This window comes from Mesoplodon densirostris, chromosome 6, assembly GCF_025265405.1.
Source record: "Mesoplodon densirostris isolate mMesDen1 chromosome 6, mMesDen1 primary haplotype, whole genome shotgun sequence".
In the NCBI taxonomy this organism is placed as follows: domain Eukaryota; kingdom Metazoa; phylum Chordata; class Mammalia; order Artiodactyla; family Ziphiidae; genus Mesoplodon; species Mesoplodon densirostris.
This window is the reverse complement of record NC_082666.1, coordinates 103,502,064-103,526,508: the sequence shown is the minus strand read 5'-3', so window position 1 is coordinate 103,526,508 and position 24,445 is coordinate 103,502,064.

Below are 24,445 nucleotides of genomic sequence, written 5' to 3'. Positions count from 1 at the left end.
ATAGTGACTGTATCAATTTACCTTCCCACTAATAGTGGAAGAGGGTTCCTTTTGTCCACACCCTCCCCAGAATTTGTTGTTTGTAGATTTTCTGATGCTGCCGATTCTAACAGGTGTGAGGTGATACCTCATTGTCATTTTGATTTGCATTTCTCTAATAATTAGTGGTGTTGAGCAGCTTTTCATGTGCGTCTTGGCCGTCTCTGTGACTTCTTTGAAGAAACGTCTATTTAGATCTTCTGCCCATTTTTGTATTGGGTTGTTTGTTTTATTAATATTAAGCTGCGTGAGCTGTTTATATATATTGGAGATTAAACCCTTATCCATTGATTCGTTTGCGAACGTTTTCGCCCATTCTGAGGGTTGCCTTTTTCCATTCCCGTTTTTTTTTAACCAAAAAAGAAAGAAAGCAAAAGAAGCAGAACACTAATGTGCGTGAAATATGCCTCTTGAAACTGTCGTTTTGAAATATGGACGTCTTTTGAACTTTTTGGTCGATATATGACCCCAGGATTTGTTTTCAGGGCAGGTGTCATTTACAGGCCTGCAATGATTTGGAATATCCACTGACCATTAGCGCTGGGATTAAAGCTGCTGTTGTGTGAAATGGCCACAAGGTGGCAGCAGTTCTCCCTTAGCAAATCTGGTTACTAGGGCAACAGAGCCTCAATGGAAGCCTGTTCTAGATTGGAATTTAGAATGGAATGTGCCAGGAGAAAGCCCCTCAAGTTTGTCTCACTACTTCTTGTTCGTGTTTTTAATTTAATTTTTAATTTTTTATTACAGCAAGTTTGATTACAACGTTTGCTTGTTGTAGGTGTGCAAGATGTGGTTCTGTTACACATATACATATGTCTGTTCTTCCTGGGACCCTTTTCCCATGTACATTATGACAGAATGTTGAGTAGTCTTCTCTTGGCATTCCGTAGGTCTTTGGTGATTATATATTTCACCTGTGTTTGTATATGTCTCTTAACCCCAATATCGTAATGAATCCAATCCTCACAGCTTTCCATTGGTGAACCATAAGTGTGTTTAATGAATCTGTGATTGCCCTTCTCCGTGGAAATATCTGCCCTGGTATCCGTTTTTAGGTAACACCTATAAGTGATATCCTACGATATGTGTCTTTCACTTTCTGACTTACTACAAGTCCCGTGCTTACCTGTAGACTCATCTACGGGGCTGCAAATGGCATTGTGCCCTTTTTTTCCTTGGCTAATATTCTGTCTTAGCGAGGTCCATTTTCTGCAATGTGATTCCCTGAGGGCTGAGGATTAGCTGACCTGGGCAGCCTGACCCTGCCGGCAAGCCCTCCCCAGGTGTGCGTGGGTTGAGGTCGATAGAAACAGCACTCCAGGCAGCAATAGCCCCTGCAGCTGTGCCTGATTCCATATTCTCTGCCCCGTCAGCAGTCTCGGGGCTGTGCTGGTGGGAGGGTGTGAGGGTCCACGGCTTTGTTGGTGGCCCGGTGTGAGTGGGGCTCTGCTGGACTTTCTGCAGGAGTTGCCAGGCTGCCACCTGTAAAGAAGAGGATGTGTCACCCATAACTTCCACTGGAATTTCTCTCCGGGCTGAGGTGAGGAAGGAAAAAAAGGAATGATGGCCGGGACAGGAGGGGTATATCAGGCAGGGAAATGGAAAGCTTCTAGAAGAGTGCCCGGGGCCAGGACCATCCTGGATGGCCTGCAGGCACCAAGTTGGCCTGCATGCTGTCGCTGGTGTGGCTCCACGGCCCTTCCTCTAGGCTTTCAAGCCCTTGTACATATTCAGGTGTTTTACCTGGGAAGGGTGGGAACAGTTCAGCAGCAGCTGGCCTGGGGCTCAGCTCACGTTTACTCACAGAGGCCTCGGCACTGTCCCCCAGCTTTGCAATCAGGACGCTCCTTGCGTGGGGGGGCCGGGCTGCTGGCTGTATGGGAGATGATTCCCCACCTCTGACCAATCTCAGAATTGTTTACTGCTGGAACAAGTGCCCTGATAGGGTTTTCCTCTGTATAACTGCTGGGTACAGGATTTTTTTTTTCTTTTTTGGTTCAAGTTAGAAGTTATTCATCTTTTATGTATTTATTGATATAAGCATGGAAATAATTCATTCATAGAAATACATCTGTGTGAAGGGAAGAACTTTTTTTCTGTTTTATTTTTAAATTTCATTTCTAAAAATTTTGCAGTTTAATCATATTTATTTTTCTATACAGCAGGTTATTATTAGTTATCTATTTTATTCATATACATATATACAGGTCAATACCTATCTCCCAACTCATCTGACCACCAACACCCCATGGCTTCCCCCACTTGGTGTCCATACGTTTGTTCTCTACCTCTGTTTCTCTATTTCTGCCCTGCAAACCTGTTCATCTGTACCATATATCTAGGTTCCACATACATGCATTAATACAGAATATTTGTTTTGCTCTTTCTGACTTACTTCATTCTGTATGACAGTCTCTAGATCCACCGACTTCTCTACAAATAACCCAGTTTCATTCCTTTTCATGGCTGAGTCATATCCCATTTTATGTATGTACCACATCTTTATCCATTCGTCTGTCTGTGGGCATTTAGGTTGCTTCCATTACCTGGCTATTGTAAATAGTGCTGCAATGAACATTGTGGTGAATGTGTGTTTTTGATTTATGGTTGTCTCTGGGTATATGCCCAGAAGTGGGATTGCTGGATCCTATGGTAATTCTATTCCTAGTTTCTTTAAGGAAACTCCATACTGTTCTCCATAGTGACTGTATCAATTTACCTTCCCACTAATAGTGGAAGAGGGTTCCTTTTGTCCACACCCTCCCCAGAATTTGTTGTTTGTAGATTTTCTGATGCTGCCGATTCTAACAGGTGTGAGGTGATACCTCATTGTCATTTTGATTTGCATTTCTCTAATAATTAGTGGTGTTGAGCAGCTTTTCATGTGCGTCTTGGCCGTCTCTGTGACTTCTTTGAAGAAACGTCTATTTAGATCTTCTGCCCATTTTTGTATTGGGTTGTTTGTTTTATTAATATTAAGCTGCGTGAGCTGTTTATATATATTGGAGATTAAACCCTTATCCATTGATTCGTTTGCGAACGTTTTCGCCCATTCTGAGGGTTGCCTTTTTCCATTCCCGTTTTTTTTTAACCAAAAAAGAAAGAAAGCAAAAGAAGCAGAACACTAATGTGCGTGAAATATGCCTCTTGAAACTGTCGTTTTGAAATATGGACGTCTTTTGAACTTTTTGGTCGATATATGACCCCAGGATTTGTTTTCAGGGCAGGTGTCATTTACAGGCCTGCAATGATTTGGAATATCCACTGACCATTAGCGCTGGGATTAAAGCTGCTGTTGTGTGAAATGGCCACAAGGTGGCAGCAGTTCTCCCTTAGCAAATCTGGTTACTAGGGCAACAGAGCCTCAATGGAAGCCTGTTCTAGATTGGAATTTAGAATGGAATGTGCCAGGAGAAAGCCCCTCAAGTTTGTCTCACTACTTCTTGTTCGTGTTTTTAATTTAATTTTTAATTTTTTATTACAGCAAGTTTGATTACAACGTTTGCTTGTTGTAGGTGTGCAAGATGTGGTTCTGTTACACATATACATATGTCTGTTCTTCCTGGGACCCTTTTCCCATGTACATTATGACAGAATGTTGAGTAGTCTTCTCTTGGCATTCCGTAGGTCTTTGGTGATTATATATTTCACCTGTGTTTGTATATGTCTCTTAACCCCAATATCGTAATGAATCCAATCCTCACACCTTTCCATTGGTGAACCATAAGTGTGTTTAATGAATCTGTGATTGCCCTTCTCCGTGGAAATATCTGCCCTGGTATCCGTTTTTAGGTAACACCTATAAGTGATATCCTACGATATGTGTCTTTCACTTTCTGACTTACTACAAGTCCCGTGCTTACCTGTAGACTCATCTACGGGGCTGCAAATGGCATTGTGCCCTTTTTTTCCTTGGCTAATATTCTGTCTTAGCGAGGTCCATTTTCTGCAATGTGATTCCCTGAGGGCTGAGGATTAGCTGACCTGGGCAGCCTGACCCTGCCGGCAAGCCCTCCCCAGGTGTGCGTGGGTTGAGGTCGATAGAAACAGCACTCCAGGCAGCAATAGCCCCTGCAGCTGTGCCTGATTCCATATTCTCTGCCCCGTCAGCAGTCTCGGGGCTGTGCTGGTGGGAGGGTGTGAGGGTCCACGGCTTTGTTGGTGGCCCGGTGTGAGTGGGGCTCTGCTGGACTTTCTGCAGGAGTTGCCAGGCTGCCACCTGTAAAGAAGAGGATGTGTCACCCATAACTTCCACTGGAATTTCTCTCCGGGCTGAGGTGAGGAAGGAAAAAAAGGAATGATGGCCGGGACAGGAGGGGTATATCAGGCAGGGAAATGGAAAGCTTCTAGAAGAGTGCCCGGGGCCAGGACCATCCTGGATGGCCTGCAGGCACCAAGTTGGCCTGCATGCTGTCGCTGGTGTGGCTCCACGGCCCTTCCTCTAGGCTTTCAAGCCCTTGTACATATTCAGGTGTTTTACCTGGGAAGGGTGGGAACAGTTCAGCAGCAGCTGGCCTGGGGCTCAGCTCACGTTTACTCACAGAGGCCTCGGCACTGTCCCCCAGCTTTGCAATGAGGATGCTCCTTGCGTGGGGGGGCCGGGCTGCTGGCTGTATGGGAGATGATTCCCCACCTCTGACCAATGTCAGAATTGTTTACCGCTGGAGCAAGTGCCCTGATAGGGTTTTCCTCTGTATAACTGCTGGGTTCAGGTTTTTTTTTCTTTTTTGGTTCAAGTTAGAATTTATTCATCTTTTATGTATTTATTGATATAAGCATGGAAATAATTCATTCATAGAAATACATCTGTGTGAAGGGAAGAACTTTTTTCTGTTTTATTTTTAAATTTCATTTCTAAAAATTTTGCAGTTTAATTATATTTATTTTTCTATACAGCAGGTTATTATTAGTTATCTATTTTATTCATATACATATATACAGGTCAATACCTATCTCCCAACTCATCTGACCACCATCACCCCATGGCTTCCCCCACTTGGTGTCCATACGTTTGTTCTCTACCTCTGTTTCTCTATTTCTGCCCTGCAAACCTGTTCATCTGTACCATATATCTAGGTTCCACATACATGCATTAATACAGAATATTTGTTTTGCTCTTTCTGACTTACTTCATTCTGTATGACAGTCTCTAGATCCACCGACTTCTCTACAAATAACCCAGTTTCATTCCTTTTCATGGCTGAGTCATATCCCATTTTATGTATGTACCACATCTTTATCCATTCATCTGTCTGTGGGCATTTAGGTTGCTTCCATTACCTGGCTATTGTAAATAGTGCTGCAATGAACATTGTGGTGAATGTGTGTTTTTGATTTATGGTTGTCTCTGTGTATATGCCCAGAAGTGGGATTGCTGGATCCTATGGTAATTCTATTTCTAGTTTCTTTAAGGAAACTCCATACTGTTCTCCATAGTGACTGTATCAATTTACCTTCCCACCAATAGTGGAAGAGGGTTCCTTTTGTCCACACCCTCCCCAGAATTTGTTGTTTGTAGATTTTCTGATGATGCCGATTCTAACAGGTGTGAGGTGATACCTCATTGTCGTTTTGATTTGCATTTCTCTAATAATTAGTGGTGTTGAGCATCTTTTCATGTGCGTCTTGGCCGTCTCTGTGACTTCTTTGAAGAAACGTCTATTTAGATCTTCTGCCCATTTTTGTATTGGGTTGTTTGTTTTATTAATATTAAGCTGCGTGAGCTGTTTATATATATTGGAGATTAAACCTTTGTCCATTGATTCGTTTGCGAACATTTTCGCCCATTCTGAGGCTTGCCTTTTTCCATTCCCGTTTTTTTTTAACCAAAAAAGAAAGAAAGCAAAAGAAGCAGAACACTAATGTGCGTGAAATATGCCTCTTGAAACTGTCGTTTTGAAATATGGACGTCTTTTGAACTTTTTGGTCGATATATGACCCCAGGATTTGTTTTCAGGGCAGGTGTCATTTACAGGCCTGCAATGATTTGGAATATCCACTGACCAGTAGCGCTGGGATTAAAGCTGCTGTTGTGCGAAATGGCCACAAGGTGGCAGCAGTTCTCCCTTAGCAAATCTGGTTACCAGGGCAACAGAGCCTCAATGGAAGCCTGTTCTAGATTGGAATTTAGAATGGAATGTGCCAGGAGAAAGCCCCTCAAGTTTGTCTCACTACTTCTTGTTCGTGTTTTTAATTTAATTTTTAATTTTTTATTACAGCAAGTTTGATTACAACGTTTGCTTGTTGTAGGTGTGCAAGATGTGGTTCTTTTACACATATACATATGTCTGTTCTTCCTGGGACCCTTTTCCCATGTACGTTATGACAGAATGTTGAGTAGTCTTCTCTTGGCATTCCGTAGGTCTTTGGTGATTATATATTTCACCTGTGTTTGTATATGTCTCTTAACCCCAATATCGTAATGAATCCAATCCTCACACCTTTCCATTGGTGAACCATAAGTTTGTTTAATGAATCTGTGATTGCCCTTCTCCGTGGAAATATCTGCCCTGGTATCCGTTTTTAGGTAACACCTATAAGTGATATCCTACGATATGTGTCTTTCACTTTCTGACTTACTACAAGTCACGTGCTTACCTGTAGACTCATCTACGGGGCTGCAAATGGCATTGTGCCCTTTTTTTCCTTGGCTAATATTCTGTCTTAGCGAGGTCCATTTTCTGCAATGTGATTCCCTGAGGGCTGAGGATTAGCTGACCTGGGCAGCCTGACCCTGCCGGCAAGCCCTCCCCAGGTGTGCCTGGGTTGAGTTCAATAGAAACAGCACTCCAGGCAGCAATAGCCCCTGCAGCTGTGCCTGACTCCATATTCTCTGCCCCGTCAGCAGTCTCGGGGCTGTGCTGGTGGGAGGGTGTGAGGGTCCACGGCTTTGTTGGTGGCCCGGTGTGAGTGGGGCTCTGCTGGAATTTCTGCAGGAGTTGCCAGGTTGCCACCTGTAAAGAAGAGGATGTGTCACCCATAATTTCCACTGGAATTTCTCTCCGGGCTGAGGTGAGGGAGGATAAAAAGGAGTGGGGGCCGGGACAGGAGTGGTATCTCAGGCAGGGAAATGGAAAGCTTCCAGAAGAGCGCCCGGGGCCAGGACCATCCTGGCTGGCCTGCAGGCACCAAGTTGGCCTGCGTGCTGTCGCTGGTGTGGCTCCACGGCCCTTCCTCTAGGCTTTCAAGCCCTTGAACATATTCAGGTGTTTTACCTGGGAAGGGTGGGAACAGTTCAGCAGCGGCTGGCCTGGGGCTCAGCTCACGTTTACTCACAGAGGCCTCGGCACTGTTCCCCAGCTTTGCAATCAGGACGCTCCTTGCGTGGGGGGGCCGGGCTGCTGGCTGTATGGGAGATGATTCCCCACCTCTGACCAATCTCAGAATTATTTACCACTGGAACAAGTGCCCTCATAGGGTTTTCCTCTGTATAACTGCTGGGTTCAGGTCTTTTTTTCTTTTTTGGTTCAAGTTAGAAGTTTTTCATCTTTTATGTATTTATTGATATAAGCATGGAAATAATTCATTCATAGAAATATATCTGTGTGAAGGGAAGAACTTTTTTCTGTTTTATTTTTAAATTTCATTTCTAAAAATTTTTCAGTTTAATCATATTTATTTTTCTATACAGCAGGTTATTATTAGTTATCTATTTTATTCATATACATATATACAGGTCAATACCTATCTCCCAACTCATCTGACCACCAACACCCCATGGCTTCCCCCACTTGGTGTCCATACGTTTGTTCTCTACCTCTGTTTCTCTATTTCTGCCCTGCAGACCTGTTCATCTGTACCATATATCTAGGTTCCACATACATGCATTAATACAGAATATTTGTTTTGCACTTTCTGACTTACTTCATTCTGTATGACAGTCTCTAGATCCACCGACTTCTCTACAAATAACCCAGTTTCATTCCTTTTCATGGCTGAGTCATATCCCATTTTATGTATGTACCACATCTTTATCCATTCATCTGTCTGTGGGCATTTAGGTTGCTTCCATTACCTGGCTATTGTAAATAGTGCTGCAATGAACATTGTGGTGAATGTGTGTTTTTGATTTATGGTTGTCTCTGTGTATATGCCCAGAAGTGGGATTGCTGGATCCTATGGTAATTCTATTTCTAGTTTCTTTAAGGAAACTCCATACTGTTCTCCATAGTGACTGTATCAATTTACCTTCCCACCAATAGTGGAAGAGGGTTCCTTTTGTCCACACCCTCCCCAGAATTTGTTGTTTGTAGATTTTCTGATGATGCCGATTCTAACAGGTGTGAGGTGATACCTCATTGTCGTTTTGATTTGCATTTCTCTAATAATTAGTGGTGTTGAGCATCTTTTCATGTGCGTCTTGGCCGTCTCTGTGACTTCTTTGAAGAAACGTCTATTTAGATCTTCTGCCCATTTTTGTATTGGGTTGTTTGTTTTATTAATATTAAGCTGCGTGAGCTGTTTATATATATTGGAGATTAAACCCTTGTCCATTGATTCGTTTGCGAACGTTTTCGCCCATTCTGAGGGTTGCCTTTTTCCATTCCCGTTTTTTTTTAACCAAAAAAGAAAGAAAGCAAAAGAAGCAGAACACTAATGTGCGTGAAATATGCCTCTTGAAACTGTCGTTTTGAAATATGGACGTCTTTTGAACTTTTTGGTCGATATATGACCCCAGGATTTGTTTTCAGGGCAGGTGTCATTTACAGGCCTGCAATGATTTGGAATATCCACTGACCAGTAGCGCTGGGATTAAAGCTGCTGTTGTGCGAAATGGCCACAAGGTGGCAGCAGTTCTCCCTTAACAAATCTGGTTACTAGGGCAACAGAGCCTCAATGGAAGCCTGTTCTAGATTGGAATTTAGAATGGAATGTGCCAGGAGAAAGCCCCTCAAGTTTGTCTCACTACTTCTTGTTCGTGTTTTTAATTTAATTTTTAATTTTTTATTACAGCAAGTTTGATTACAACGTTTGCTTGTTGTAGGTGTGCAAGATGTGGTTCTTTTACACATATACATATGTCTGTTCTTCCTGGGACCCTTTTCCCATGTACGTTATGACAGAATGTTGAGTAGTCTTCTCTTGGCATTCTGTAGGTCTTTGGTGATTATATATTTCACCTGTGTTTGTATATGTCTCTTAACCCCAATATCGTAATGAATCCAATCCTCACACCTTTCCATTGGTGAACCATAAGTTTGTTTAATGAATCTGTGATTGCCCTTCTCTGTGGAAATATATGCCCTGGTATCCGTTTTTAGGTAACACCTATAAGTGATATCCTACGATATGTGTCTTTCACTTTCTGACTTACTACAAGTCACGTGCTTACCTGTAGACTCATCTACGTGGCTGCAAATGGCATTTTGCCCTTTTTTTCCTTGGCTAATATTCTGTCTTAGCGAGGTCCATTTTCTGCAATGTGATTCCCTGAGGGCTGAGGATTAGCTGACCTGGGCAGCCTGACCCTGCCGGCAAGCCCTCCCCAGGTGTGCCTGGGTTGAGTTCAATAGAAACAGCACTCCAGGCAGCAATAGCCCCTGCAGCTGTGCCTGACTCCATATTCTCTGCCCCGTCAGCAGTCTCGGGGCTGTGCTGGTGGGAGGGTGTGAGGGTCCACGGCTTTGTTGGTGGCCCGGTGTGAGTGGGGCTCTGCTGGAATTTCTGCAGGAGTTGCCAGGTTGCCACCTGTAAAGAAGAGGATGTGTCACCCATAATTTCCACTGGAATTTCTCTCCGGGCTGAGGTGAGGGAGGAAAAAAAGGAGTGGGGGCCGGGACAGGAGTGGTATCTCAGGCAGGGAAATGGAAAGCTTCCAGAAGAGCGCCCGGGGCCAGGACCATCCTGGCTGGCCTGCAGGCACCAAGTTGGCCTGCGTGCTGTCGCTGGTGTGGCTCCACGGCCCTTCCTCTAGGCTTTCAAGCCCTTGAACATATTCAGGTGTTTTACCTGGGAAGGGTGGGAACAGTTCAGCAGCGGCTGGCCTGGGGCTCAGCTCACGTTTACTCACAGATGCCTCGGCACTGTTCCCCAGCTTTGCAATCAGGACGCTCCTTGCGTGGGGGGGCCGGGCTGCTGTCTGTATGGGAGATGATTCCCCACCTCTGACCAATCTCAGAATTATTTACCACTGGAACAAGTGCCCTGATAGGGTTTTCCTCTGTATAACTGCTGGGTTCAGGTTTTTTTTTCTTTTTTGGTTCAAGTTAGAAGTTATTCATCTTTTATGTATTTATTGATATAAGCATGGAAATAATTCATTCATAGAAATATATCTGTGTGAAGGGAAGAACTTTTTTTCTGTTTTATTTTTAAATTTCATTTCTAAAAATTTTTCAGTTTAATCATATTTATTTTTCTATACATCAGGTTATTATTAGTTATCTATTTTATTCATATACATATATACAGGTCAATACCTATCTCCCAACTCATCTGACCACCAACACCCCATGGCTTCCCCCACTTGGTGTCCATACGTTTGTTCTCTACCTCTGTTTCTCTATTTCTGCCCTGCAAACCTGTTCATCTGTACCATATATCTAGGATCCACATACATGCATTAATACAGAATATTTGTTTTGCTCTTTCTGACTTACTTCATTCTGTATGACAGTCTCTAGATCCACAGACTTCTCTACAAATAACCCAGTTTCATTCCTTTTCATGGCTGAGTCATATCCCATTTTATGTATGTACCACATCTTTATCCATTCGTCTGTCTGTGGGCATTTAGGTTGCTTCCATTACCTGGCTATTGTAAATAGTGCTGCAATGAACATTGTGGTGAATGTGTGTTTTTGATTTATGGTTGTCTCTGTGTATATGCCCAGAAGTGGGATTGCTGGATCCTATGGTAATTCTATTTCTAGTTTCTTTAAGGAAACTCCATACTGTTCTCCATAGTGACTGTATCAATTTACCTTCCCACCAATAGTGGAAGAGGGTTCCTTTTGTCCACACCCTCCCCAGAATTTGTTGTTTGTAGATTTTCTGATGATGCCGATTCTAACAGGTGTGAGGTGATACCTCATTGTCGTTTTGATTTGCATTTCTCTAATAATTAGTGGTGTTGAGCATCTTTTCATGTGCGTCTTGGCCGTCTCTGTGACTTCTTTGAAGAAACGTCTATTTAGATCTTCTGCCCATTTTTGTATTGGGTTGTTTGTTTTATTAATATTAAGCTGCGTGAGCTGTTTATATATATTGGAGATTAAACCCTTGTCCATTGATTCGTTTGCGAACGTTTTCGCCCATTCTGAGGGTTGCCTTTTTCCATTCCCGTTTTTTTTTAACCAAAAAAGAAAGAAAGCAAAAGAAGCAGAACACTAATGTGCGTGAAATATGCCTCTTGAAACTGTCGTTTTGAAATATGGACGTCTTTTGAACTTTTTGGTCGATATATGACCCCAGGATTTGTTTTCAGGGCAGGTGTCATTTACAGGCCTGCAATGATTTGGAATATCCACTGACCAGTAGCGCTGGGATTAAAGCTGCTGTTGTGCGAAATGGCCACAAGGTGGCAGCAGTTCTCCCTTAGCAAATCTGGTTACTAGGGCAACAGAGCCTCAATGGAAGCCTGTTCTAGATTGGAATTTAGAATGGAATGTGCCAGGAGAAAGCCCCTCAAGTTTGTCTCACTACTTCTTGTTCGTGTTTTTAATTTAATTTTTAATTTTTTATTACAGCAAGTTTGATTACAACGTTTGCTTGTTGTAGGTGTGCAAGATGTGGTTCTTTTACACATATACATATGTCTGTTCTTCCTGGGACCCTTTTCCCATGTACGTTATGACAGAATGTTGAGTAGTCTTCTCTTGGCATTCCGTAGGTCTTTGGTGATTATATATTTCACCTGTGTTTGTATATGTCTCTTAACCCCAATATCGTAATGAATCCAATCCTCACACCTTTCCATTGGTGAACCATAAGTTTGTTTAATGAATCTGTGATTGCCCTTCTCCGTGGAAATATCTGCCCTGGTATCCGTTTTTAGGTAACACCTATAAGTGATATCCTACGATATGTGTCTTTCACTTTCTGACTTACTACAAGTCCCGTGCTTACCTGTAGACTCATCTACGGGGCTGCAAATGGCATTGTGCCCTTTTTTTCCTTGGCTAATATTCTGTCTTAGCGAGGTCCATTTTCTGCAATGTGATTCCCTGAGGGCTGAGGATTAGCTGACCTGGGCAGCCTGACCCTGCCGGCAAGCCCTCCCCAGGTGTGCCTGGGTTGAGTTCAATAGAAACAGCACTCCAGGCAGCAATAGCCCCTGCAGCTGTGCCTGACTCCATATTCTCTGCCCCGTCAGCAGTCTCGGGGCTGTGCTGGTGGGAGGGTGTGAGGGTCCACGGCTTTGTTGGTGGCCCGGTGTGAGTGGGGCTCTGTTGGACTTTCTGCAGGAGTTGCCAGGCTGCCACCTGTAAAGAAGAGGATGTGTCACCCATAACTTCCACTGGAATTTCTCTCCGGGCTGAGGTGAGGAAGGAAAAAAAGGAATGATGGCCGGGACAGGAGGGGTATATCAGGCAGGGAAATGGAAAGCTTCTAGAAGAGTGCCCGGGGCCAGGACCATCCTGGCTGGCCTGCAGGCACCAAGTTGGCCTGCATGCTGTCGCTGGTGTGGCTCCACGGCCCTTCCTCTAGGCTTTCAAGCCCTTGTACATATTCAGGTGTTTTACCTGGGAAGGGTGGGAACAGTTCAGCAGCAGCTGGCCTGGGGCTCAGCTCACGTTTACTCACAGAGGCCTCGGCACGGTCCCCCAGCTTTGCAATGAGGATGCTCCTTGCGTGGGGGGGCCGGGCTGCTGGCTGTATGGGAGATGATTCCCCACCTCTGACCAATGTCAGAATTGTTTACCGCTGGAGCAAGTGCCCTGATAGGGTTTTCCTCTGTATAACTGCTGGGTTCAGGTTTTTTTTTTTCTTTTTTGGTTCAAGTTAGAATTTATTCATCTTTTATGTATTTATTGATATAATCATGGAAATAATTCATTCATAGAAATACATCTGTGTGAAGGGAAGAACTTTTTTCTGTTTTATTTTTAAATTTCATTTCTAAAAATTTTGCAGTTTAATTATATTTATTTTTCCAAACAGCAGGTTATTATTAGTTATCTATTTTATTCATATACATATATACAGGTCAATACCTACCTCCCAACTCATCTGACCACCATCACCCCATGGCTTCCCCCACTTGGTGTCCATACGTTTGTTCTCTACCTCTGTTTCTCTATTTCTTCCCTGCAAACCTGTTCATCTGTACCATATATCTAGGTTCCACATACATGCATTAATACAGAATATTTGTTTTGCTCTTTCTGACTTACTTCATTCTGTATGACAGTCTCTAGATCCACCGACTTCTCTACAAATAACCCAGTTTCATTCCTTTTCATGGCTGAGTCATATCCCATTTTATGTATGTACCACATCTTTATCCATTCATCTGTCTGTGGGCATTTATGTTGCTTCCATTACCTGGCTATTGTAAATAGTGCTGCAATGAACATTGTGGTGAATGTGTGTTTTTGATTTATGGTTGTCTCTGTGTATATGCCCAGAAGTGGGATTGCTGGATCCTATGGTAATTCTATTTCTAGTTTCTTTAAGGAAACTCCATACTGTTCTCCATAGTGACTGTATCAATTTACCTTCCCACCAATAGTGGAAGAGGGTTCCTTTTGTCCACACCCTCCCCAGAATTTGTTGTTTGTAGATTTTCTGATGATGCCGATTCTAACAGGTGTGAGGTGATACCTCATTGTCGTTTTGATTTGCATTTCTCTAATAATTAGTGGTGTTGAGCATCTTTTCATGTGCGTCTTGGCCGTCTCTGTGACTTCTTTGAAGAAACGTCTATTTAGATCTTCTGCCCATTTTTGTATTGGGTTGTTTGTTTTATTAATATTAAGCTGCGTGAGCTGTTTATATATATTGGAGATTAAACCCTTGTCCATTGATTCGTTTGCGAACGTTTTCGCCCATTCTGAGGGTTGCCTTTTTCCATTCCCGTTTTTTTTAACCAAAAAAGAAAGAAAGCAAAAGAAGCAGAACACTAATGTGCGTGAAATATGCCTCTTGAAACTGTCGTTTTGAAATATGGACGTCTTTTGAACTTTTTGGTCGATATATGACCCCAGGATTTGTTTTCAGGGCAGGTGTCATTTACAGGCCTGCAATGATTTGGAATATCCACTGACCAGTAGCGCTGGGATTAAAGCTGCTGTTGTGCGAAATGGCCACAAGGTGGCAGCAGTTCTCCCTTAGCAAATCTGGTTACCAGGTCAACAGAGCCTCAATGGAAGCCTGTTCTAGATTGGAATTTAGAATGGAATGTGCCAGGAGAAAGCCCCTCAAGTTTGTCTCACTACTTCTTGTTCGTGTTTTTAATTTAATTTTTAATTTTTTATTACAGCAAGTTTGATTACAACGTTTGCTTGTTGTAGGTGTGCAAGATGTGGTTCTTTTACACATATACATATGTCTGTTCTTCCTGGGACCCTTTTCCCATGTACGTTATGACAGAATGTTGAGTAGTCTTCTCTTGGCATTCCGTAGGTCTTTGGTGATTATATATTTCACCTGTGTTTGTATATGTCTCTTAACCCCAATATCGTAATGAATCCAATCCTCACACCTTTCCATTGGTGAACCATAAGTTTGTTTAATGAATCTGTGATTGCCCTTCTCCGTGGAAATATCTGCCCTGGTATCCGTTTTTAGGTAACACCTATAAGTGATATCCTACGATATGTGTCTTTCACTTTCTGACTTACTACAAGTCCCGTGCTTACCTGTAGACTCATCTACGGGGCTGCAAATGGCATTGTGCCCTTTTTTTCCTTGGCTAATATTCTGTCTTAGCGAGGTCCATTTTCTGCAATGTGATTCCCTGAGGGCTGAGGATTAGCTGACCTGGGCAGCCTGACCCTGCCGGCAAGCCCTCCCCAGGTGTGCCTGGGTTGAGTTCAATAGAAACAGCACTCCAGGCAGCAATAGCCCCTGCAGCTGTGCCTGACTCCATATTCTCTGCCCCGTCAGCAGTCTCGGGGCTGTGCTGGTGGGAGGGTGTGAGGGTCCACGGCTTTGTTGGTGGCCCGGTGTGAGTGGGGCTCTGCTGGACTTTCTGCAGGAGTTGCCAGGTTGCCACCTGTAAAGAAGAGGATGTGTCACCCATAATTTCCACTGGAATTTCTCTCCGGGCTGAGGTGAGGGAGGAAAAAAAAGAGTGGGGGCCGGGACAGGAGTGGTATCTCAGGCAGGGAAATGGAAAGCTTCCAGAAGAGCGCCCGGGGCCAGGACCATCCTGGCTGGCCTGCAGGCACCAAGTTGGCCTGCGTGCTGTCGCTGGTGTGGCTCCACGGCCCTTCCTCTAGGCTTTCAAGCCCTTGTACATATTCAGGTGTTTTACCTGGGAAGGGTGGGAACAGTTCAGCAGCAGCTGGCCTGGGGCTCAGCTCACGTTTACTCACAGAGGCCTCGGCACTGTCCCCCAGCTTTGCAATCAGGACGCTCCTTGCGTGGGGGGGCCGGGCTGCTGGCTGTATGGGAGATGATTCCCCACCTCTGACCAATCTCAGAATTGTTTACCGCTGGAACAAGTGCCCTGATAGGGTTTTCCTCTGTATAACTGCTGGGTACAGGATTTTTTTTTCTTTTTTGGTTCAAGTTAGAAGTTATTCATCTTTTATGTATTTATTGATATAAGCATGGAAATAATTCATTCATAGAAATACATCTGTGTGAAGGGAAGAACTTTTTTTCTGTTTTATTTTTAAATTTCATTTCTAAAAATTTTGCAGTTTAATCATATTTATTTTTCTATACAGCAGGTTATTATTAGTTATCTATTTTATTCATATACATATATACAGGTCAATACCTATCTCCCAACTCATCTGACCACCAACACCCCATGGCTTCCCCCACTTGGTGTCCATACGTTTGTTCTCTACCTCTGTTTCTCTATTTCTGCCCTGCAAACCTGTTCATCTGTAACATATATCTAGGTTCCACATACATGCATTAATACAGAATATTTGTTTTGCTCTTTCTGACTTACTTCATTCTGTATGACAGTCTCTAGATCCACCGACTTCTCTACAAATAACCCAGTTTCATTCCTTTTCATGGCTGAGTCATATCCCATTTTATGTATGTACCACATCTTTATCCATTCGTCTGTCTGTGGGCATTTAGGTTGCTTCCATTACCTGGCTATTGTAAATAGTGCTGCAATGAACATTGTGGTGAATGTGTGTTTTTGATTTATGGTTGTCTCTGGGTATATGCCCAGAAGTGGGATTGCTGGATCCTATGGTAATTCTATTCCTAGTTTCTTTAAGGAAACTCCATACTGTTCTCCATAGTGACTGTATCAATTTACCTTCCCACTAATAGTGGAAGAGGGTTCCTTTTGTCCACACCCTCCCCAGAATTTGTTGTTTGTAGATTTTCTGATGCTGCCGATTCTAACAGGTGTGAGGTGATACCTCATTGTCATTTTGATTTGCATTTCTCTAATAATTAGTGGTGTTGAGCAGCTTTTCATGTGCGTCTTGGCCGTCTCTGTGACTTCTTTGAAGAAACGTCTATTTAGATCTTCTGCCCATTTTTGTATTGGGTTGTTTGTTTTATTAATATTAAGCTGCGTGAGCTGTTTATATATATTGGAGATTAAACCCTTGTCCATTGATTCGTTTGCGAACGTTTTCGCCCATTCTGAGGGTTGCCTTTTTCCATTCCCGTTTTTTTTTAACCAAAAAAGAAAGAAAGCAAAAGAAGCAGAACACTAATGTGCGTGAAATATGCCTCTTGAAACTGTCGTTTTGAAATATGGACGTCTTTTGAACTTTTTGGTCGATATATGACCCCAGGATTTGTTTTCAGGGCAGGTGTCATTTACAGGCCTGCAATGATTTGGAATATCCACTGACCATTAGCGCTGGGATTAAAGCTGCTGTTGTGTGAAATGGCCACAAGGTGGCAGCAGTTCTCCCTTAGCAAATCTGGTTACTATGGCAACAGAGCCTCAATGGAAGCCTGTTCTAGATTGGAATTTAGAATGGAATGTGCCAGGAGAAAGCCCCTCAAGTTTGTCTCACTACTTCTTGTTCGTGTTTTTAATTTAATTTTTAATTTTTTATTACAGCAAGTTTGATTACAACGTTTGCTTGTTGTAGGTGTGCAAGATGTGGTTCTGTTACACATATACATATGTCTGTTCTTCCTGGGACCCTTTTCCCATGTACATTATGACAGAATGTTGAGTAGTCTTCTCTTGGCATTCCGTAGGTCTTTGGTGATTATATATTTCACCTGTGTTTGTATATGTCTCTTAACCCCAATATCGTAATGAATCCAATCCTCACACCTTTCCATTGGTGAACCATAAGTTTGTTTAATGAATCTGTGATTGCCCTTCTCCGTGGAAATATCTGCCCTGGTATCCGTTTTTAGGTAACACCTATAAGTGATATCCTACGATATGTGTCTTTCACTTTCTGACTTACTACAAGTCCCGTGCTTACCTGTAGACTCATCTACGGGGCTGCAAATGGCATTGTGCCCTTTTTTTCCTTGGCTAATATTCTGTCTTAGAGAGGTCCATTTTCTGCAATGTGATTCCCTGAGGGCTGAGGATTAGCTGACCTGGGCAGCCTGACCCTGCCGGCAAGCCCTCCCCAGGTGTGCGTGGGTTGAGGTCGATAGAAACAGCACTCCAGGCAGCAATAGCCCCTGCAGCTGTGCCTGATTCCATATTCTCTGCCCCGTCAGCAGTCTCGGGGCTGTGCTGGTGGGAGGGTGTGAGGGTCCACGGCTTTGTTGGTGGCCCGGTGTGAGTGGGGCTCTGCTGGACTTTCTGCAGGAGTTGCCAGGCTGCCACCTGTAAAGAAGAGGATGTGTCACCCATAACTTCCACTGGAATTTCTCTCCGGGCTGAGGTGAGGAAGGAAAAAAAGGAATGATGGCCGGGACAGGAGGGGTATATCAGGCAGGGAAATGGAAAGCTTCTAGAAGAGTGCCCGGGGCCAGGACCATCCTGGCTGGCCTGCAGGCACCAAGTTGGCCTGCATGCTGTCGCTGGTGTGGCTCCACGGCCCTTCCTCTAGGCTTTCAAGCCCTTGTACATATTCAGGTGTTTTACCTGGGAAGGGTGGGAAAAGTTCAGCAGCAGCTGGCCTGGGGCTCAGCTCACGTTTACTCACAGAGGCCTCGGCACGGTCCCCCAGCTTTGCAATGAGGATGCTCCTTGCGTGGGGGGGCCGGGCTGCTGGCTGTATGGGAGATGATTCCCCACCTCTGACCAATCTCAGAATTGTTTACCGCTGGAGCAAGTTCCCTGATAGGGTTTTCCTCTGTATAACTGCTGGGTTCAGGTTTTTTTTTTCTTTTTTGGTTCAAGTTAGAATTTATTCATCTATAATGTATTTATTGATATAAGCATGGAAATAATTCATTCATAGAAATATATCTGTGTGAACGGAAGAATTTTTTTCTGTTTTATTTTTAAATTTCATTTCTAAAAATTTTGCAGTTTAATTATATTTATTTTTCTATACAGCAGGTTATTATTAGTTATCTATTTTATTCATATACATATATACAGGTCAATACCTATCTCCCAACTCATCTGACCACCATCACCCCATGGCTTCCCCCACTTGGTGTCCATACGTTTGTTCTCTACCTCTGTTTCTCTATTTCTGCCCTGCAAACCTGTTCATCTGTACCATATATCTAGGTTCCACATACATGCATTAATACAGAATATTTGTTTTGCTTTTTCTGACTTACTTCATTCTGTATGACAGTCTCTAGATCCACCGACTTCTCTACAAATAACCCAGTTTCATTCCTTTTCATGGCTGAGTCATATCCCATTTTATGTATGTACCACATCTTTATCCATTCATCTGTCTGTGGGCATTTAGGTTGCTTCCATTACCTGGCTATTGTAAATAGTGCTGCAATGAACATTGTGGTGAATGTGTGTTTTTGATTTATGGTTGTCTCTGTGTATATGCCCAGAAGTGGGATTGCTGGATCCTATGGTAATTCTATTTCTAGTTTCTTTAAGGAAACTCCATACTGTTCTCCATAGTGACTGTATCAATTTACCTTCCCACCAATAGTGGAAGAGGGTTCCTTTTGTCCACACCCTCCCCAGAATTTGTTGTTTGTAGATTTTCTGATGATGCCGATTCTAACAGGTGTGAGGTGATACCTCATTGTCGTTTTGATTTGCATTTCTCTAATAATTAGTGGTGTTGAGCATCTTTTCATGTGCGTCTTGGCCGTCTCTGTGACTTCTTTGAAGAAACGTCTATTTAGATCTTCTGCCCATTTTTGTATTGGGTTGTTTGTTTTATTAATATTAAGCTGCGTGAGCTGTTTATATATATTGGAGATTAAACCCTTGTCCATTGATTCGTTTGCGAACGTTTTCGCCCATTCTGAGGGTTGCCTTTTTCCATTCCCGTTTTTTTTTAACCAAAAAAGAAAGAAAGCAAAAGAAGCAGAACACTAATGTGCGTGAAATATGCCTCTTGAAACTGTCGTTTTGAAATATGGACGTCTTTTGAACTTTTTGGTCGATATATGACCCCAGGATTTGTTTTCAGGGCAGGTGTCATTTACAGGCCTGCAATGATTTGGAATATCCACTGACCAGTAGCGCTGGGATTAAAGCTGCTGTTGTGCGAAATGGCCACAAGGTGGCAGCAGTTCTCCCTTAGCAAATCTGGTTACCAGGGCAACAGAGCCTCAATGGAAGCCTGTTCTAGATTGGAATTTAGAATGGAATGTGCCAGGAGAAAGCCCCTCAAGTTTGTCTCACTACTTCTTGTTCGTGTTTTTAATTTAATTTTTAATTTTTTATTACAGCAAGTTTGATTACAACGTTTGTTTGTTGTAGGTGTGCAAGATGTGGTTCTGTTACACATATACATATGTCTGTTCTTCCTGGGACCCTTTTCCCATGTACGTTATGACAGAATGTTGAGTAGTCTTCTCTTGGCATTCCGTAGGTCTTTGGTGATTATATATTTCACCTGTGTTTGTATATGTCTCTTAACCCCAATATCGTAATGAATCCAATCCTCACACTTTTCCATTGGTGAACCATAAGTTTGTTTAATGAATCTGTGATTGCCCTTCTCCGTGGAAATATCTGCCCTGGTATCCGTTTTTAGGTAACACCTATAAGTGATATCCTACGATATGTGTCTTTCACTTTCTGACTTACTACAAGTCCCGTGCTTACCTGTAGACTCATCTACGGGGCTGCAAATGGCATTGTGACCTTTTTTTCCTTGGCTAATAGTCTGTCTTAGCGAGGTCCATTTTCTGCAATGTGATTCCCTGAGGGCTGAGGATTAGCTGACCTGGGCAGCCTGACCCTGCCGGCAAGCCCTCCCCAGGTGTGCCTGGGTTGAGTTCAATAGAAACAGCACTCCAGGCAGCAATAGCCCCTGCAGCTGTGCCTGACTCCATATTCTCTGCCCCGTCAGCAGTCTCGGGGCTGTGCTGGTGGGAGGGTGTGAGGGTCCACGGCTTTGTTGGTGGCCCGGTGTGAGTGGGGCTCTGCTGGAATTTCTGCAGGAGTTGCCAGGTTGCCACCTGTAAAGAAGAGGATGTGTCACCCATAATTTCCACTGGAATTTCTCTCCGGGCTGAGGTGAGGGAGGAAAAAAAAGAGTGGGGGCCGGGACAGGAGTGGTATCTCAGGCAGGGAAATGGAAAGCTTCCAGAAGAGCGCCCGGGGCCAGGACCATCCTGGCTGGCCTGCAGGCACCAAGTTGGCCTGTGTGCTGTCGCTGGTGTGGCTCCACGGCCCTTCCTCTAGGCTTTCAAGCCCTTGTACATATTCAGGTGTTTTACCTGGGAAGGGTGGGAACAGTTCAGCAGCAGCTGGCCTGGGGCTCAGCTCACGTTTACTCACAGAGGCCTCGGCACTGTCCCCCAGCTTTGCAATCAGGACGCTCCTTGCGTGGGGGGGCCGGGCTGCTGGCTGTATGGGAGATGATTCCCCACCTCTGACCAATCTCAGAATTGTTTACCGCTGGAACAAGTGCCCTGATAGGGTTTTCCTCTGTATAACTGCTGGGTACAGGATTTTTTTTTTCTTTTTTGGTTCAAGTTAGAATTTATTCATCTTTTATGTATTTATTGATATAAGCATGGAAATAATTCATTCATAGAAATACATCTGTGTGAAGGGAAGAACTTTTTTTCTGTTTTATTTTTAAATTTCATTTCTAAAAATTTTGCAGTTTAATCATATTTATTTTTCTATACAGCAGGTTATTATTAGTTATCTATTTTATTCATATACATATATACAGGTCAATACCTATCTCCCAACTCATCTGACCACCAACACCCCATGGCTTCCCCCACTTGGTGTCCATACGTTTGTTCTCTACCTCTGTTTCTCTATTTCTGCCCTGCAAACCTGTTCATCTGTACCATATATCTAGGTTCCACATACATGCATTAATACAGAATATTTGTTTTGCTCTTTCTGACTTACTTCATTCTGTATGACAGTCTCTAGATCCACCGACTTCTCTACAAATAACCCAGTTTCATTCCTTTTCATGGCTGAGTCATATCCCATTTTATGTATGTACCACATCTTTATCCATTCGTCTGTCTGTGGGCATTTAGGTTGCTTCCATTACCTGGCTATTGTAAATAGTGCTGCAATGAACATTGTGGTGAATGTGTGTTTTTGATTTATGGTTGTCTCTGGGTATATGCCCAGAAGTGGGATTGCTGGATCCTATGGTAATTCTATTCCTAGTTTCTTTAAGGAAACTCCATACTGTTCTCCATAGTGACTGTATCAATTTACCTTCCCACTAATAGTGGAAGAGGGTTCCTTTTGTCCACACCCTCCCCAGAATTTGTTGTTTGTAGATTTTCTGATGCTGCCGATTCTAACAGGTGTGAGGTGATACCTCATTGTCATTTTGATTTGCATTTCTCTAATAATTAGTGGTGTTGAGCAGCTTTTCATGTGCGTCTTGGCCGTCTCTGTGACTTCTTTGAAGAAACGTCTATTTAGATCTTCTGCCCATTTTTGTATTGGGTTGTTTGTTTTATTAATATTAAGCTGCGTGAGCTGTTTATATATATTGGAGATTAAACCCTTGTCCATTGATTCGTTTGCGAACGTTTTCGCCCATTCTGAGGGTTGCCTTTTTCCATTCCCGTTTTTTTTAACCAAAAAAGAAAGAAAGCAAAAGAAGCAGAACACTAATGTGCGTGAAATATGCCTCTTGAAACTGTCGTTTTGAAATATGGACGTCTTTTGAACTTTTTGGTCGATATATGACCCCAGGATTTGTTTTCAGGGCAGGTGTCATTTACAGGCCTGCAATGATTTGGAATATCCACTGACCATTAGCGCTGGGATTAAAGCTGCTGTTGTGTGAAATGGCCACAAGGTGGCAGCAGTTCTCCCTTAGCAAATCTGGTTACTAGGGCAACAGAGCCTCAATGGAAGCCTGTTCTAGATTGGAATTTAGAATGGAATGTGCCAGGAGAAAGCCCCTCAAGTTTGTCTCACTACTTCTTGTTCGTGTTTTTAATTTAATTTTTAATTTTTTATTACAGCAAGTTTGATTACAACGTTTGCTTGTTGTAGGTGTGCAAGATGTGGTTCTGTTACACATATACATATGTCTGTTCTTCCTGGGACCCTTTTCCCATGTACATTATGACAGAATGTTGAGTAGTCTTCTCTTGGCATTCCGTAGGTCTTTGGTGATTATATATTTCACCTGTGTTTGTATATGTCTCTTAACCCCAATATCGTAATGAATCCAATCCTCACACCTTTCCATTGGTGAACCATAAGTTTGTTTAATGAATCTGTGATTGCCCTTCTCCGTGGAAATATCTGCCCTGGTATCCGTTTTTAGGTAACACCTATAAGTGATATCCTACGATATGTGTCTTTCACTTTCTGACTTACTACAAGTCCCGTGCTTACCTGTAGACTCATCTACGGGGCTGCAAATGGCATTGTGCCCTTTTTTTCCTTGGCTAATATTCTGTCTTAGCGAGGTCCATTTTCTGCAATGTGATTCCCTGAGGGCTGAGGATTAGCTGACCTGGGCAGCCTGACCCTGCCGGCAAGCCCTCCCCAGGTGTGCGTGGGTTGAGGTCGATAGAAACAGCACTCCAGGCAGCAATAGCCCCTGCAGCTGTGCCTGATTCCATATTCTCTGCCCCGTCAGCAGTCTCGGGGCTGTGCTGGTGGGAGGGTGTGAGGGTCCACGGCTTTGTTGGTGGCCCGGTGTGAGTGGGGCTCTGCTGGACTTTCTGCAGGAGTTGCCAGGCTGCCACCTGTAAAGAAGAGGATGTGTCACCCATAACTTCCACTGGAATTTCTCTCCGGGCTGAGGTGAGGAAGGAAAAAAAGGAATGATGGCCGGGACAGGAGGGGTATATCAGGCAGGGAAATGGAAAGCTTCTAGAAGAGTGCCCGGGGCCAGGACCATCCTGGCTGGCCTGCAGGCACCAAGTTGGCCTGCATGCTGTCGCTGGTGTGGCTCCACGGCCCTTCCTCTAGGCTTTCAAGCCCTTGTACATATTCAGGTGTTTTACCTGGGAAGGGTGGGAACAGTTCAGCAGCAGCTGGCCTGGGGCTCAGCTCACGTTTACTCACAGAGGCCTCGGCACGGTCCCCCAGCTTTGCAATGAGGATGCTCCTTGCGTGGGGGGGCCGGGCTGCTGGCTGTATGGGAGATGATTCCCCACCTCTGACCAATGTCAGAATTGTTTACCGCTGGAGCAAGTGCCCTGATAGGGTTTTCCTCTGTATAACTGCTGGGTTCAGGTTTTTTTTTCTTTTTTGGTTCAAGTTAGAATTTATTCATCTATAATGTATTTATTGATATAAGCATGGAAATAATTCATTCATAGAAATATATCTGTGTGAAGGGAAGAACTTTTTTCTGTTTTATTTTTAAATTTCATTTCTAAAAATTTTGCAGTTTAATTATATTTATTTTTCTATACAGCAGGTTATTATTAGTTATCTATTTTATTCATATACATATATACAGGTCAATACCTATCTCCCAACTCATCTGACCACCATCACCCCATGGCTTCCCCCACTTGGTGTCCATACGTTTGTTCTCTACCTCTGTTTCTCTATTTCTGCCCTGCAAACCTGTTCATCTGTACCATATATCTAGGTTCCACATACATGCATTAATACAGAATATTTGTTTTGCTTTTTCTGACTTACTTCATTCTGTATGAGAGTCTCTAGATCCACCGACTTCTCTACAAATAACCCAGTTTCATTCCTTTTCATGGCTGAGTCATATCCCATTTTATGTATGTACCACATCTTTATCCATTCATCTGTCTGTGGGCA